The 19156-nt window shown below is 45.4% G+C and overlaps 1 protein-coding gene across 1 annotated transcript in view; it reads right to left on the bottom strand.

Annotated features, from left to right (window-relative positions):
- TTLL11 (tubulin tyrosine ligase like 11) overlaps positions 1–19156 on the bottom strand; it is a 682208-nt gene that overhangs the window by 277107 nt on the left and 385945 nt on the right. The gene's annotated exons all lie outside the window — the stretch shown is intronic.

Here is a 19156-nt window from a genome sequence, read left to right as displayed (position 1 = left end):
CGGTAATTAACTACAAAATAAATACATTTAGTCAAATTCAAGGGTCTTGTCTCATACTGGACCAAAAAACACCATTATAAATTATTGATCTTCAACTGAAGTGGCTGGAAGGAGACATGAGAGGCATTATGAAATGATATTTAATTTGTGATTTCTATCTCAAAAATTTAAGGAACCAAAACTGTGGTTTTACAAGAGACAAACATGCATTCTCTGTCTGGTAATCTCGACTTTGGTGTGCCTACTAAAAACAAAACCCCTCATCCTCTAGAGTTTGGCCACAAAATGCAAAATCTGTTATGACACAACCAAACTTATTCAACAAATGTGTCCATAGATAATATAAAGTGAATGGAAAAATAAGGGCACCAGTGAATAAGAAGTAGAAAACAAATATTAATTTGAAAGCTAACACAAAGTTCAGTTAGTGCGTTAGAGGGGCTTGATGCAAAGTGACATTATGCAACCTCTAACCACAAAGCCTTAATCCCTATGTTCTTAATCTTCAACATGTAATCCATAACCTCTACCCTCCAAAACTGTAAACCGTAGCATCTATACCCCAAACTGAATACCTTACTTAACCACTACACGATACACCCTTTATCCTTAAGCCACAATTCCCTTAACTTTTTACACACTGTCCTTACTTTAATATATTATAGGACAAATACTTTGTCAAATGTTCCTTTTTTTGAGTACTATAAAATTGAGAAGAGTTGTGTATAAAAAAAGGCATTCATGTATAAACGTATAGTACAGGACATTGAAAAAGATGAGCTGGGTGTGTGGGCTTTTTGAATTCAGAGTGTGAAATATAATGTGATGATAGGCAATTAGAGGAAGGATAGTTTAAGGTAAAATCACGGCCGGGCTGGGAACCTGAAGCAGCCCTGGCAATTTGTCAGACCCGCCCAGGACCGATGGGGGTTGGTGGGAGGTGTATGGGGGTTTGGGGTTGCGCAGGTGTTCCCCAGTAACAAAGCCACCCCGCTTCTGAAAAAACAGCCCCCACCTTTCCAGCCTCCCGGCAAAATGCCAGATTCCTGCTACGGCCTGGATAAAAAGATGGATAAATGATTATCCTATTCTTTGCACTGAAAGAGAGGTGCTAATTGAATGTTTAAGAAATAGAAAAAAACAATTCCGTTTAGCAGTTCGAGCTGTAGCCGTTTCTAAAGTTTCCTATGGGAAATTCATTTTTCTACCTCCTTTTTTTTAATTTCTCAGGACTACTGAACGTATTTACATCACTTAACAAAAAGAGATCAGAAGATCAGAGAACAAGTTCTTTAGAGACTTGGTCTCGCTTCCTCCATCGATCCCACTAGTCCCGCTCCGCTATGATCTGGGGAGACATCCAATAAATGAGGTGGCAAGACTGCGCCCCTTATTGTTTTGGACACGCTTTAACAGGTCCCCTGAGTTATGCCACTATGCCACTGCATTGACCGAATTGATAGAACTAGATATAGGCCACAAGATAGCTTGGCTATCCAAATTGAAACAGCTAGTGGGGGATATTGGTTTGGGAGAAGCCTAGGTGAGTCAGAACCTGCCGCCCAAAGTAGTTGTGAAAAAGGTCTATTGGGACTGGGTGGCCGCAGCTGCATCAAGAAGCGAGAACCGCGGCACCCTGCCAGAAATCTACTTGAGTGTTAAGCCTGCCCCTAAACTAGAATCCCTCCTGGATCTCATTGAGTCCCCGAAAGATAGGGCCCTGTATTTGAAGTACAGGTTTGGCACCCTTCCATTGAACGGTTTTAGAGCAGGCTGGAGGCACTTGAGGGGGAGTGACTTGGGGTGTCCGGGCTGTACCTCCCCTACGGAATTGGTCGCTCATTTCCTCTTCGCCTGCCCAGCGTATGGCCAGGCGAGGAGGAAATGGTTGAAACCCGTTTGCTCCAATCTGGGTTGTAGAGACCATAGGGTGGCGCAGCGTATCCTAGCATCGGAGACTTCGATCCCCAGTCTAACTTGTGGGCTGGCCAAATACCTGGGCTGTGCCTGGCTGAGGAGGAGGAAACTTTCTGGGATGATCCAAGCACAGGCTGTGGAACTGTAGATCGCCACCCTGTAATGATGTGTACTCTGTTTTTTATGATAAATCGTTTTTTTACTTGCTTAACCAATATATGATTAACTTGTATGTTGATGCACGTATTACATATCATTGATGGACTTTGTTACATATTATACCTTTGTATATATTGTGTACTGTATTTTAATGGGTGGAGCTTTTTCCCTTCACCCTTTTAAAAATGTTTTTATACTTTTATGATATTGTATATCGAATAAAGTTATACACAATACAAAAAGAGTTCTTTCTGAAACAAGGACTACCTTTTTGCTAAATCACCCCGAAACTTACAGGATAAGAGCTGACTGGAACACCCCACTAGTTTTGAAAATTTTGTGAAGATTCGACAACCGGTGCCAAAGTTATTGGGAAAAATAAAACGCTTCTCCTATGGAAACTTAGGTCCTAACTACTGGCAACTTCCAGTAGAATATATATATATATATATATATATATATATATATATATATATATATATATCTATCTATCTATCTATCTATATATATATATATATATATATATATATATATATATATATATATATATTGAGTGATTGAGCACGGGACCCACTTCTGGGCATACCAGACGTACGTATCATGTAAATGTGATCAGTGGAACACTTATCAACATGCTCCTAACCTATTTAACTCAATTATGAATAATTATGAATAATCTGTTCCTCTGTGTCTTTAATAAAAAACCGATTCTCCTAACTTTTAAACTTGAAAAATCAACACTTTCTTTTAGGTCAACTTTTGCCATCCATTTATTCAACATACCAGTGCATCACTAAATCAACTAAAATAAAAATGTTCTTCTCATCCCAGTAAACACATAGGTCATTTACTCCTTCCACTCGTTTTTGGAAGCATAGCTGAGTATTGTGTTCTTAGTAGTTTTTCGGCCTAAGGAAATCTCCTCAATGGAAATAACGGAGTTGACAAATAATTGTCGCCTCAAGAAAAGAGAAAAGGAAAGACTTGGCCTGGTTCTACATTTTAGCCTGGCATGGCAAATAAACAGACATGTTGGTTTAATTAAACGTGAGATTTGGAAAACATCACTTGGCTGTACAAAATGGAATTCCAAACAGTACTTGGTTCAGCTGGCTCTGAAGTATAAAAATATTATTTTGAGCAGCACTGCACTCAAAGGAGCTCTCTCCTAGGGCATGACAGGGATACAATCTCCTTTCCAATTGGTAGGACAGCAGATGGCACTGCCAGTTCATTACAATGAGAGAGAACTGCCTTGGCATTTCATTTCAGGCCGACAAGAGAAATCAATAAAGTGAAATGTCACATTTATGCTTCCAGGGAGTTTTATAAAATGTTTCATAAAGATGTCGGGAATGAAACAAATAAAATACATTAAACTAAATGTTTAGGTCAAAAGGAAAAGTGTGGATCACATGGTCATACATTTTAGAAAGATGTCACAGGAACATCAGTTTATGGGCTTTTATTATAAGAAAACCGCTTGTAAGTTCAAATTCAGTTACCAGCTGCCTGTCAGACCATCTCATATTTTTCACCTTTCTTTTCAAAAGGGCATCACAAGTACATTAGATTAAAACTTGGGGAGGAATCAGACTGGCCTTTGGCTGCAGCTTAGTTGTGCCACGTTGACATGTGGAGTTTAAAAAAGAACTATTTGGGGTACAGCAGAAAGTTATTTGATTGCTTGCACTGCGACTAGAAATGTCACAATCTGTGGTATAAGAATGAACAAAGTTAAGGAACGCATTGAAAGAGGCTCGTAATATAATTAAAAGGCTTTGGAACTTAATGGCTCTTCCATATTAAAAAGAGATGACAAAATGTTGGCAAGTGTATATTTACTTTTTTTTTTTTTAATGAAAAAAATTCAGAAAATAGGTATTTTTGTGTCTATGCGGTCAGTCATTGCACTCGAGGCAACAATTGCTGTGCACTTTAAGGACCTAGAGACTTAAAAAGGATGACATATCGTGATGACTCTTCCATAGCTGCTAAGGTGCACAAGTGCTAATCCTACAACGCTGATGCCTTCAACTGTCTATACTGTTTTATTGTGTACTAGCTTACCCGTAGTGCGTTGCTGCGATCTCAGAAGAAAGGAAATTTAAGGAAACCTGTTATGATAACATTCAATTTACATTGTGTCATTTTTATTGAAACTTATTCATTTTAATATGGAAAACATTTTAAAGTGTTGTTTTAATTCTGTTCATTTATTCGAGTGCTTGTGGATACACTGTATTTTTAGTTTTTCAGTCTGGGGCGTACACGAATAAATCAGAAGGTTTTCCGACGCGTGAGCTGGCCACATACAGTTGTCCATGTGAGAAGCAAGGATACTCCAAATCTAGTCCACACACTTGCAGTGATTGTCCTTGTGCTTTGTTGATGGTCGTGGCAAAAGGGAGTCGCACCGGAAACTGTAAACCTTCAGTATTGGAAAGAGTATGAGGGCCCTGGGGAGCCAATATTTAACAATTTTTATTTAGTTTTTTGGCAGAAACCTTCGCGGGAGTGTACTCAACAACTTTTAACAATTTAAAAAAAAAAATTTTAATTATTTTTTTTTTGCCAGAAACCCTCGCTGGAGTGTACTCAACAACTTCCCAAAGTTTCATGCCGATCGGATGAATGGGTTAGTAATGCATAAAACACAAACAGACAGACATACATTCGTTTTTATATATATAGATGGCTAGTAAGTGCGTGAAGCTCCCAGGGATAACAAAGTGTGTGGGCATGTTTAACTCGTCAATAAATGTAGAACTATACGAAGTGCAAATTAATTTTTCCCATAAAAGAAAATAAAGGCGTTTAAATACCGATAAGATGATGAACTATATAAACAAATACAAAATGCAATGTAGAAAAAAAAATGAAAAACGCCGGAAGCCATCACTGAAAATTAAGCCACTAATACCTTAATCATGACACAAAAACTACTGGAAGTTGTAAGAGTTATTACCAAATATGATTACTGTACAAATGACCAAATTGTGCGACTGCATGGCTGCAATAATGATGTAAAGCTGTGAATTAAAGGCCCCCCTCCCAAACTCCACTCATGGCGCAGTTCCAGGTAGGTTGTTAAAGTATGCATTGGCTTAGTCTAAGGGGCTGATTTAGATTTTGGCGGATCCAGTTCCACCGTAATTTTTTCATTGGTTTCCCACCCACCAACTTGGTGGTCCGCCCGCTGTATTTAGATGTTGGCGGGTCGCTGGAGGGAGTCTCGCCGCCTCCACCAGAATCCTGCTCTCAAGTCAGAGGCAGAAGCAGCTCTCGCAGGGAGTCCCGCCAAGAATACCACTGTCCCGATTACAATGTGCCTTTCCGCCAAGGCAACTGTGGCAGGGAAACCTCCAAGCTCGAGTTGACGGAATGAAAGAAAAAGAGGCGAAAACATACCTTTTTTGGGGTTCTCACTTCAGTTTCTGTCTTGAACCCCATTGTCCAGGTCCCTCCTGTACTGCTGCTACTTCACCACAATGCTCAGCAATCAAGTTGTCGCTGGAAGGTAGGCTTTTCTCACTCCCACTCAGTGAACGTCTCACTACACTCTTCACTATGTACCAAACAGATACCTGCCCTCTCTTGATAAGAGACCCTCTAGTTCTGCCTTTAAAACACAAGGCCAAAAATCCAACAAGTTCCACTTTCAACCCAGACTGTTGTGACTCTCAATTCCTCCCTTCAATTTCACTGGTCTGACTGAAACCTGATCCAGTTCAATGACACTACCACGCCAGCTGATTTTCACACTTAGTGCAAAATGTTCTTTATCTTTAATTAGCGAATGTCCTTAACATTGATCTGTTTCCCTCTCCAACAAAACTATGTGTTTATTGAGTAACTGAAGATTGCCTAAAACCCATCTTGCCATGTACCTGCTGACTCCCTTTGACAATGTTAACAAGGACACTCGATGTATAGGTAGGGATGATGAACTCTCCAACCTTATCTCCACCCTCATACCCCTTCACTAACTCCATACAATTCTTCACTATATACAAGGCCATCAGATTTGCCCCAAAGACACATAATGCAATATTAGATGGACAGCCTGTAATAATAGAGATGTGCTAACTCAGCATAGAACAGCCAATTCCCTATCCGAGTTATTACATTTATTTACCCAGGCTTCTGTTACTACTTGATGCATATTACTCCTCTATACTTTTACCCAGGCGTCTCCAAAGAGTAGCCTGTGAGCTACCAGTAGATGTCCAGCTACTTGTGAGTAGCTTGCCTGTGTGCATCTCAGACTACTAACATGAAAGCCTTTGCTTGGTTATATTATTATTATTTGTATGACAAGATTAAAAAAGCATGCATTTGAGATGAAAATGTGTGTATTTTCAGAACTCATAAGCTGAAGTCTAGAGAAAAATGGTTCAATTTCCAAAATAAAATAAAAGCTATTATTTGAGTTGGAGACATTTATTACTCATATTCTCATAGTATCACCTCAGTGCCGGGGAATTGCAGCTAAGGCTGTTATGTATTACCCATGTAGATGCATTCCAAATTGATAGCGTTTTTTTACTTTACTGCTGGCAACCCTGCCTAATGCACTGACGTGATCACTGCTGACAGTCTTGGATGGGCTATCACATCACTTACAGTAGCTCAGGATAATTTTCATTGAATACAAGCAGCTCTTATTACAGAAAAGGTTGGAGACCCCTGTTTTACACACTCCATCAGTGATTTACGCCTTACCAGAATTTGAGAGCCTGCCTTTACAGAATGAAAAATTACATTTTACCCTGACCTACTCATTGTGTGTGCCCCCTCCCTCTACCACCTGTACTCACTTACACTGGATCTGACCAAATTACACCTCACTCTTCTTCTCCCCAAACACCCCAATCCCAGCACATTCTAGGACTCTGCAATCTATCCAGTTTTTACACTGCATATTCACCAACCTCTCTCACTGCATATTCAGTTGCAGTCTTCTTAACGTACATCCAAATCAACAGAACATCCATCTTAACCCTAATTATGCCTTCGCCACCCACGTTTAGTTGACCACTCCGCTTGTGATGGAGACAGCCATGCTCTTGAGCGTAAACGCTGCCCAAGGGTGTACTGAAAGAGCCTCCAACGAGGAGGTCAGATTTCAAATTGGTCCAAATATGATTACATTATCATTGGCTACAGAACTGGGAACCTAACGGAATGTTTTGTGGAAGCAGGAATTTTAAAATAAAGTCCCACACACTGAAACTCATTATTGGGCCATCTTCCTAAACATACTCACAATTTAAAGCACCACAAACCAGAATGACACATAAAATACCATGTTTAACATCCACTTTTGCTTTAGTTGGAGTCCGCATGTTTTGTAACAAAATTTGAATCGTTTTCTCCCCTTCCCATGTATATCTTGCCCTCCATTCTACAAACAGACTGCTTATGAGACAAGTGCAATAAAGTGTCTCGAAGGTGGACACGTGTTTTATTTGGACTATTTTTCATCCAAGTCGAACATTTAGCTTGTTGCAATGCACATATCAATTTTTATTGATGTATTTCTCTTTTTCTGTTGTTGTACCATTTCTAGTTCTCCTCTTTTGATAAGTGTGTTAAAAATGTAAAACTGGGGGGCGTGGCTAGCAGCCAACGATGGCGGCCGCAGCTTAGGGAGGCTCCCGGGTAAAGGCGGCTTTCCGCATCAATCCTCACAATTATCCTGATCCATTCCGGCTCCAGAAGGGGAACCGGACCCAGAGACCATGCAGCGACCATCTCCGGAACTTTCCGGTGCGGCGAAAGCCCGAAACAGCAAGTTGCCGCGGGCCGAAGGCGGAGGAGGAGCCGGGCCTACACGCGGCCACAGAACCTCGGAGCCACAGCCGGGTTGAGCCCAGCCGGAAGTAGCTGACAGTCGGGTCCGGAAAACCGGAAGTGCCGGCTCAACGATCGCCTCCTTCCGAGGACCCGCTAACTCTCTCCGAAGAGACCGGAGCCCGAGTGCCCACCCTCCGACCACCTGTTGACCCCCTCCGGGCATATTCAGCGCTACAGGAGACTTGGAAGACGACGGATCCTCCAGGTTCATCGCCGCCATTACTCGGCGCAGGCGACCGGGGAAGTCACTGTGCCGCCCCGACAAGAACCGCGCCATGTCGCACAGAGGCCCCAAGAACACTACGACCCAGGCTAAGCTGGACAAATTTGCATATGACCGACGCTCGCCACCACAAGACCAACGCAAAACCGTTGGAGGGAAAATGGCGGAGGCGGAGGCGGGGAAGAAAGCCACACTGGACGATGTCCTGGCGGCGCTGGCGCAGGTACAAGAAACTGTGGGGGCCACGGCGACCGAAGTCACCTTAATCAGGGCGGATTTGCAAAAAATGAACGAACGGGTCAAGCAAGTCGAAGTGGTCACGAAATCTTTGATTGAGGACGTGTCTGAACTGCAAATTGCGATGGAGCGCCTGCAAACGGACAACAAACTCCTTAGAGACAAGCTGGACGACCAGGAAGGTCGCTCAAGGCGCAATAATGTTCGTATCCTGGGCGTTCCGGAATCGGAAGACACGGGGGCCCTAGACCTATACGTGGAGGATCTGGTGAAGACTCGGCTCCAGCCTAAAGGCCTATCGAACTTCTTCTCGGTCGAAAGAGCCCATCGGGTTCCGGGAGGGAAGCCCAAGACCGGAGGCCCGCCGCGACCGATACTGGCGAGGCTGTTTAATTTCCGGGACAGAGACGCCATTTTGCAGGCTGCTAGAGTGGCGCCAAACATCCAGATCCAAAACTCCAAAATCGCTTTCTTCCCGGATTACACAGCGGAGGTATCGAGGAAGAGGAGGACGTTCCTGGAGGTAAAGAAGACTCTACGGGAGAAAGAACTACCCTACTCCATGATATTTCCAGCCAGGCTACGAGTGGTGGCGGACAAGAAAGTATGGTTCTTTGACTCCCCTGACACAGCCCGGGACTGGCTGGAAGGCTGGCACACCGTTGGGAGACAGCGCAGGACGAACAGACAAGAATCGGACCGCAGAGGAGGCAGCAGGAATGGCTCGCAGGCATCAGGGCGCGCAGAGGGCGCAGAACGCTCGCCTTCCCATGGCTTTGAAGGGGGTGGCGAAACTGATTGACTCCGGCGACGGCCACTGAACTGCACTACCTCGCCGACCACCGGCACTAACTAATCCTTCACAGCAGCACGTTGACTCTGGCATGGCAACCCCGAGAGCCTACAGGGGAGCCGCCAACCCGGGGAGGCGCTCTCCCCCTTACAAGCAAGTACTGTGTTCATTGGGAAGGGTATTGCACTCTGCTAAGTTGGGGTGGCGGGTAGTTGGAGGTCCGTTAAGCAGGGGGGCAGGGAGGGGGGATTGTTTTGAATGGTTCTTGTTAGGAATGGGTACAAGGGGTCGAGGACATTGTTTCAGGACCGCTGGAATTCGGGGGACACTGTTGAGAATAAACTGTGACACTATGCCCCCATGAGAACTCTGATCGCCTTGCTGCACGGTGGCGCAGCCAACAAAGCAGTCCCATCTCCGGGGCGCCGCATACTCCCCGATGGCTAGTAATACTGTACAGACGGGGACTCTGAACCCTACAGAGGCACAGTCTCCGCCATTAACCGTGCTGTCCTGGAATGTGAGGGGCCTGGGTGATAGGGTAAAGCGTGGATTGGTGTTAACTGCTGTGAAGCGCCTGCGTCCTACTGTGGCCCTATTACAAGAAACACACCTGATGGGGGGAGCTACTAAGGCCTTAGATAGGCGAGGTTACAAAATGTGGGCCCACTCCGCCTTCACGTCCGGCTCCAGGGGAACCGGCGTACTCGTGCAAAAAAACTCACGATTCCTGCCCCTATCCACCAAAACTGACGACCAGGGCTGCTTCGCGGCAGTGCAGGGGCAGTGGGAAGGGAAACTCCTGAATCTAGTGTCAGTGTACGTCCCGCCTGCCTTGCACTCAGTGCACCTCCCGAGATTGGGGGACTTCCTCCTGACTATCCCTGAGGGTGCGATCATTCTGGGGGGAGACTTTAATGCTGTCCAGGATCCACAACTAGATAAATACCCCACTCCAAAACAGACTGGGGGGGAGACATACTTCCGGCGCTTCACCACGGCCATGGGCCTGACCGACATTTGGAGACACCTACACCCAGGCACGCAGCAATACACCTTTCACTCCGCGGTGCACGGTAGCCTGTCGCGCATAGACCACTTCCTATCCCTGGGGGAGGCCCTTAGCCACGTAGACACTTCGGTGATTCACCCCCGAGGTATTTCAGATCACTCCCCGCTCACACTGACGCTTTGTCTACAGACGAAATCACGTAGGCGCATTTATCCCCTGCACGCTTCTTGTCTCAAGATCCCACAGGTTCGCAAGGCACTTAAACAAGCCACGAAACACTATTTCCTCGAAAACTCACAATCGGTGCGTTCCCAGGCGACGCTCTGGGAGGCATACAAAACTGTTCTGCGGGGTCAAGCCATTAACACTATAACCGGACATAAGAGGCAGCAAACACAAGAACTGGCGGACCTAGAAATCACCGTGCAGGAACGGACCAGGGCCCATGAGTCCCACCCTTCTCCCTCCACCCTACACGCACTTACTCTCCAGCAGCAGCTCTACACTGACCACTTACGGACAGTAGTTAGGGGTCACATCGCGGACACTCAGAATAGGGTCTACGAAGTGAGGGACAAGGCGGGGAAGATGCTGGCGTGGCTCGATAAACGTGAGGGCAGCTCCAGGGGGATCCAGAGCCTAAAAGATGCGCAGGGGGTAACACACACCGACCCGAGACATATAACGGAGTTGCTAGCGACCCACTTTGAGCAAGTATACACCCCAACACGTCAGGTTACATCGGAGGAAGCCAGGGCACTCCTTGCGCCGATTGCAGTCCTGACCCTATCCCCAGAGGCTTCGAACCACTTGGAAGCTGACATTACAACCGACGAGGTCCAGATGGCCACTGAACCCGGGCAAGGCCTCAGGTCCGAACGGGATACCGGTAGAGTGGTATCAGGTGATGCCGGACACCCTTAGCACATACCTGTTGGGGATGTTCAAGGATTGCCTGGAGGGGGGCTCCCTTCCGCTAGATCAGCGTGTGGCGACTATTGTGACAATCCCAAAACCGGGCAAGCCACCGGAGGAATGCTCCTCGTATCGACCTATTTCCCTCTTAAACGCGGAGGTGAAAATCCTGGCCAAACTCCTGGCGCAAAGACTCCTGCCCCAACTGTCCTCAATCATACACCCGGATCAGTCCGGGTTTATGCCGCACAGGAACACTGCTCAGAATCTGCGGCGACTACATGGTCTCCTGGCTCGATCTGACGCTATCACAGACCCGGCGGTTATTCTGGCGCTGGATGCCAAAATGGCGTTTGACCTGGTGGAGTGGGAGTACCTCTTCGAAACGTTGAAGCGAATGGGGTTTGGACCTCGCTTCCTGGCATGGGTCAGATTGCTCTACGCGGCCCCGGTGGCCCATGTAGTGGCAAATGGCCATATATCGCGCACTTTCCCGTTGGGAAGAGGCACACGGCAGGGTTGCCCACTGTCGCCACTGCTGTTTGCTCTCTCATTAGAGCCCCTGGCGACTCTCATACGGGCCTCTCCCCTCCTCAAGGGTGTACCGGGGACCGGGGGTTGGGAAGACCGCCTGTCTCTCTACGCAGATGACATGCTCGTATATCTCACAGAACCTGAGGAGAGCATACCGGCCCTATTGCGCATCTGAGACACATACGGCAGGATCTCCGGCTACACGCTGAACTGGTCCAAATCGGAATTATATGTTTTGCGAGGTCCGGCTCCGACTCTAGACGATACGTGTCCATTGCGACTGGCGGGATCGTCATTCAAATACCTAGGCATACACGTTACTAAAGATGCGTCGGAATTCATGGATAAAAACCTGAAACCGCCCATGGATAGGCTCAAACGAGATGTCGAGTTCTGGTCGGGCCTACCGCTGACACTTCTGGGCCGGGCAGCCCTATATAAGATGATGGCGCTACCGCGCTTCCTCTATGTCCTCGAAAATTCGCCATACCCGGTATCTCCCAAATTTTTTCAGAAGGTGGCAGCACTGGTCTCCAACCTCCTATGGGGCGCTCTCCCGGCAAGAGTGGCACAACCCAAATTGCGCAGGGACTGGTACAGCGGTGGAATTGCGCTTCCAGACCTAAAACTATATTACTGGGCGGCCCACCTCAAACCTATTAACCAATGGCTCCACGCACCACACACCGAGCCGGCATACCATTCCGACAGGGCGCAGCTGGGTGCGGAGGGCATGTTGGGTCCGCTGTACGACCACCGCAAGGTACGGACCTTGGTCGGCCCCACCAAATTAACTGTACAAATTTGGCATGCGGCGACGGCAGCTCTGGGCTGGAAAGGGAAAATCACGAAGATGACACCACTGTGGGACTCCCGCGCACTGGGCAACCTCAGGAACACCAAGGGGTTTACACAATGGGACACAATAGGTATATCTACGGTGGGCGATCTGTGGGAGGGAAATGAGGTGGTACCTTTTATCCGCCTCCAGGAACTCTATGAGCTCAATGATAGGGAACTATATAGATACATTCAGATACGCCATGCTATGCTTGCGGCTATCCCAGCCACCACACCACTGCCGGAATCCTCACCCTTAGAGGACCGCTTACTCACAGACTACATGTTGGAACGTGCGACGTCCCTCACTTATCGCAAAATACTTAACAACACCCCCGATCCCACGTCCCATCTGAAAGAGAAATGGGAAGGGGAAATTGATGACATGGACGAACACGAGTGGAACGAGGCACTTGGGTCCCCCAAAGAGGTTGGCATCTCAGCACGCATGCGACTGGTACAATTTAAGATCCTGCACCGGGTTTATTACACGCGGACAATGCTGCACCGCATACACAGAGCGCCACACCCCTACTGTCTGCGAGGGTGCGGGGAGGAGGGCACGTTCTTCCACACCATATGGGACTGCCCCAAGATACAGGAATATTGGAAACAAATACACCGCACTCTCTCACAGACACTTAATCACTCTTTACTGCCTAACCCAAGACGGAGCCTACTGAACATCTGGGAACCCACCGATCTGTCCCGTTATGAGCGGCTTTGGGTCACGGCAGGGATAATGGTGGCAAAGAGGGACATAGCGCAACGCTGGGGGGCAGCGGATCTCCCAACTAAATCCCAATGGTGCCTTAACATGGATCGTGTGATGTTGACCGAACGGGCGGTCTACTCTAACCGAGCCTGCCCGGTGAAATGGAATAAGATCTGGCTGAAGTGGAACGAATATAGAGGGGACCTTTGTGAGCCCTTGCGGGAGGAGGACCTGGAAGATTCTGATGACGAGGGTGAAGGAGGGTAACTTAGACGGGTTGCAGAAGTGAGATGGCGTCCCTACTTGTGGCGGGAGGCAACTTATGGACACCTACACTGTGGAACTGTGAGGGGGGAGGGGGGCTCATGGGACTAGGAGACACGCAGATACTGACCGGGGACCCCGAATCCCCATGTTCCCGTGGGACGATTGTTATCTATGTTGCTCTGATTCAAGCCAGACCAAATGACCATTCCTACTTGTTAATGTTCTGTGTTTGTTGTTTTCCAAAAAATGAAAAAAATCTCCGCCAAAACCTCAATTCCTGCATTGAATATTCGATCTACATGCACTTTTACTACTCCAGTATGTCTTATCCTTTATAGCCTCGCTACTTGTTTTACTGGAAACACGCTATGCACTGATCCTTGATAGCGGCCGGCCCGCAGGGTTGTAGGCGTTCCGCTGTGTACTATGCAAATGTGCAATAAAGGTTTTGCAAAAAAAAAAAAATTTAAAACTGTATTTTGTCCAAGGTACTCGATGGTTGGGAGTTTACTTGATGCACATAGGGCTCATGATGCCAAAATTGTTAAGTAAACTTAGTTACAAACCTACTTTCCTATCCACACTTTAAACCTCATACTCTCCACCTTCCTCTATGTGCAGTGGCAGCTCATATGCTAAGGCAGAGGAGCGTCGACCACAGGGAAAATAAAATGATATTAACACAAGGTTATTATCATTTTATTTTTCCCTAGTGGATCTCCAGAGGCACGGCGGGGCTGGGCTACGTTGCCAAAGAGCAGGGGAGGAGCAGTAGGCGCTACTCAAGTGCGCTAAACTGCTTGGCTGGCCGTATCGGGCTTGCCAAACATTCATGCGCACTGTGCATGTTAATCACCAGGCTGCAATGCACAGCCTGGTGAGGAACATGCCCAGGCCCCCAGTCCCAATCTGAGCGCCGATCCTCGGCGCTCAACCAATAGCGACGCTACTATCAGCAGAGTTGTGATTGGCTAGAGGACTATGGAAGCACGAGTGCTTCCTGTTCCTGCCGTGGAAGAAGAACTGAAGAGAGACGGCTGCCGACAAGGAATATCTTTTTTTCCCCTCAGTTTTTCTTTTTTAAACACTCTCCCCCCCAGGCCCGCTCACCACTGATGAGCGGTGGCAGCCGCAACTGTCTATGTGTAATCAATTCAAGAGCACATTCCAAACCCTTCACTCCAGAATCATGAATTATTTGCTCTCATCCGTGTAACCTGGCTATTTAGCATCCCATCTGCTGCAGTCCTTTCCCTTTTTGCCTTAAAACATGTTTTTTTAACCCAGACGTTTAGAAATACTCTGCTGATGCAACACCTCTTCCAGACATTCTAGTTACTTTCTTCTCCACAGATCTGGAGAGGGTCATAAAAAGTAGACTCTCCCGATATACCCAGAAATACCCTGCGCAGCTGGTCCTCTGCAGGATTCCCTCCACTGGGAATGGGCACTTTAAAATCTCCCACTTCACTCCCCAGTCCCCTTGCTGGTACTCCTTTTCACACCCTTCTTTAAAAATCTGACTCTTGCTATTGGCATCAGTGTTAAAGAGGATATCTGCTCAGCAAGCCGGTAACATTGGAATAGTACAGTTGTGCCCCTGCATCTACCTCAATGACATAACATACCATCCATGTGTATCTGTACATTTTATCAACCTCAGAAGGATGAAAGGCTGAGTGGACCCACTGGGATTTGAACCGGTGACAATGAGGTCGAACACAGGCCCCTACAGTGGAACGCATTAGTCCACTGATCCAGAAGACCAGGCATGACATTTCCTACTCTGTATGCCTAAACTCAGCTCCTACTCGGACCAAGTGCACTCGCTCTCCCTCTGCAAAAATATTTAGCCACATGATCTCCTTGATACTGTTTGATTGGTTGTTGCCATAATTGTTTCTTGACTACTTTTTTCCCTATGGTTTATGGGAAACGCAGTCTTTGTTTACCTTCGTGCTGCTAATGGAAATAAAGTGAAGAAAGAAGGCATAATCCTTGCCTCTGAGTCCTTAATAGAATTGAAAATTTCCGTTACGTTAGCTAGGACAATTTTCATTCAGACCAGCTACTCTATTGAGACCTCTGCCCCTGAACACAAGTCTTCACAGGACTTCAGGTTTAATTTCAGATCTAAAGTAGACCTACAGGGCAAGCACTGATGGAATGTTTACTGTCAGATGTATCCAACTAAACCTCATAACACGTTTTACAATTGATCACTGCTCATTAGTTTTCCATTCTTCACCAATGAAGTACATGAGGAGCATTGGAGGTTAGGGTGCACAGCAATACAGTGTAGACTCAGCCTGATGGGCCAAGATGATCTTTTCTGTTTACAAATTCAGAACACTTCTTTGATGAACTCTGACACATAATAAAGGAGGATAACATTTTATGGCTCCAAAAATAATATGCTAACCATTTGTTTAGATAAATTTTACAAATTGTATAGTTTACAATAGTAATGATCCTTGTACTACATAATCGAGCAAAAATTGAAAAACTAATCTGAGTAACATTTCAATATCAATCAATCAAAACGAGCTTTATTCGATTTTAGGCATGTAAAATCATAAAAGCAGACAATTTAAAACGCCTCATCACACTTCTAAAAATACATAGATAGACATAAATTTATACAGGTTCATAAATCAATTCATTTTACTTTCACTGTTTCTTATGCATAAAAGTACAAATATTTGGCATCTATGCTAAAAAGAATCCATCTCAAATTTAACACCTCCCATATATTTTCCTTGCTCTCAGTATGCTTTTTAGGAAACCCACCATAGTTCCAATACAATAATCAATAGCCAACATCTGTAAGTATAAAATAGACTTGTGGAGTTATTTGAATCCCGCAACTCCTGGTTTCACATATTACTCATAGCCCCACAAGAAATTTGCGCGCTTAGATTATTATTTTTGTCCTCCTCTTTGAAAGATGAGGCTTTAATCCAAGTTTTTCCAAGGATCACGTCCGATCATTCACCGATCTTAATGACACTTAAAGCTAAAAGTCAAAGTCCACCTTTAAGGATGTTCTCATTTGACCGTAAACTCTGTGTGAATGAAAGATTTAAAGAACAGTTCGCCCAATGGATTAGGGAATTCTTTATCAACAATAGGAACCCAACTCACTGTTCTATAGTCTGGGATTCATTCAAGGCGAGTTTTAGGGGGGAAGTTTTAAGTTTTGTCTTCGGGCAAAATCGAGAGAAAAAATTGGAGTTGCGTGCATTATATGAACAGTTAAAGGAGGCTGATGAAAAGTTAGTGGAAGGTGTTAGGCTAGGAGCAAATAATATTGCGGAGTCTGAAGAAGCTACTGAACTAGTTAGAGAGAGTATTCAAGGGATTTGGAATATAGAAAACGCACGAAAATATCTAGCTAATAAAAAACAGATGCACGAGTATGGAGAATTGGTGGGACGATGTTTGGCGTGGAAGCTGCGCAGGAAAGAAGGTATGGGTAGGATTAAAGCCTTGAAAGATAGAGATGGGATAACATGTTCAGAACCTGAAGGGATTTTATCAATATTTCATAGATTTTACTCTGATTTGTATACTTCACAATTGCAAGACCAAAGAGAATTTTTTAGCTAACTGAAGGGACCCTAAAACATTTAGACCCTATTAATATATTAGCTTTAGAAGAACCAATCTCTATGGAAGAGTTGGAGACAGCAGTCAAAGGGTTAGCTTTAGGGAAAGCTACTGGGCCAGATAGACTACCCGGGGAAATTTATAAGCTTTTTTTTGGCGTAATTAAATTTGACATGCTTGAAGCCTTTAGGGCTGCACAAGTAGGACGGGCACCGAAGTCATGGGCAGAAGCTACTATAGTAGTATTCAATAAAAAAGGCAAAGATCCAGAATTGGTAGGCTCATACAGGTCAATATCACTTTTAAATTGTGATAGTAAGATTTATTCGAAATTATGGCCACTCGTCTATCGAGGTTTATTCCCCCATTGGTATCACAAATGCAACATGGTTTTATATCGGGTCGTAGTACTACTTCACACATTAACAAGGTAGTGACATTATTTGATATCGCACTAGTGGAGAGACTTGATCTTGGCTTGATTTTACTTGACGCGGAGAAAGCGTTCAATCGCGTTGAATGGTCATATTTATGGGAATTAATGCGACTCTCAGGTTTCGGCCAACGCTTTCTGACGCCCATTAAGGTGTTATACACTTCACCAGTAGCTAAAATCTCTACGATGGGTCTAATGCAGGGGTCTCCAACCGGTCGATCGCGAGCTACCGGTAGCTCGCCAATGCCCTGTAGGTAGCTCGCGCTGGTAGCGTCGCAATTTAGTAGCCCATTGACATTGTTGGGATATTTGGGCCTTTTTTCATTGTAGATGAAGATGTTGTCCGCCCTACCCAAACAAGCTGCTCCGATTGGCTTAACTGAGGAGGGGCGGGCCAAAGAGTATTATGTTGATCTTCCGGTAGGAGTCTGCGCCGCCGCCACCTGCCTTTGAAAGCCAGGCACCGCGCTTTTCATCCTGCACGTTGAGTGAGTACAGAGCAGCAGGCATGGAGGAGCAGAGCGGCCGGTGCGAGAAAAGCGTGCAGGTGGCGCATGCAGTATTAAACTGCTACCGGGACCTTTGCCACCTGCTTTGTTCAGCCTGCCACCAGTTCGAGCGGAGCGGCAGGTAAGTTTAAGGAGCCCTGCGCAGGCCTCATCAGCTGGGGATGACTACTTTTTCGTTTTCATGCAATCATTATGAAACGGCTTCTTGAAGTGTTTGGTAATAATTTTCAAAGCTGTCTCTTAATTGTTTAAACTTCTAATCTAGCTGTTCAGGTCACGGGGTTAGAATTACACCTGTTTTTTGTCTTTTACGTGTTTGTAAGTGCTTTAAAACGACGCACGGTAGTGGTTTGTACAAAAATAATGCTGGCGGCAGGGAATGGAAGCGCACATGATGATGAGGTTGCCGGTTGCGGCTTTGTAAGTGATTTATGTGTTTTTGTTCAGAGATCAGGTGGCAAGAAAAGTGACTGTTATCTGCAAAAGAATGATTTAAGTAGCTGGTTTAAAGCAGGGCGCAGTAATAGCTGAGAGAACAGGATTAAGCTGTACTCGATTCGTTTTTGCATTTTAGGATTGTTTAAGGATGATTGCCTAAAAAAGAAGAATGTGTTGGAAGATTAAGGATATGTGCCTGGATCTAGCAGTGCGACAGAAGGGTGCGCAGATGCGTGCCCCCTTGGATACTCATTGCAGTACAGGGCACATGGAACCAGATTAAAACGTTGCCTTCTAATATAGATCATATCTATGACTATCATCATGATCTTTCTCGTGTTTCAATTAAGCTTCATGTTTGCACACTGCAATGAAACTGAAAGTAGTTTGTTTTTCCATTTCAAGAGTTTGACAATGTTAAATGCAAACTATTAAAATCATATACATACAATTCTTAATTTGCAGAGAAATACTTAAATTCCATAAAACAAGATACGTGCTCAAATTACCAGGTTTACCTGAAATGTTATAAAACAGTGTTTCTTATTAGTGTCACTTTCTAAGGCTCACTTGAATAAAACATTAGGCATGCTTGCTGCCGTGTTGGCATTCAGTCTCATGGCAGATAATTTGGTGATGGGATGCTTGTCAGAAGGTCAAAAAGTGTCCATCACGTGGAGGGAAGTTGTATCA

This window comes from Lissotriton vulgaris, chromosome 5, assembly GCF_964263255.1.
Source record: "Lissotriton vulgaris chromosome 5, aLisVul1.2, whole genome shotgun sequence".
NCBI lineage: Eukaryota > Metazoa > Chordata > Amphibia > Caudata > Salamandridae > Lissotriton > Lissotriton vulgaris.
Note: the sequence above shows the minus strand (reverse complement) of the source record. Positions and strands in the feature narration are given on the sequence as shown.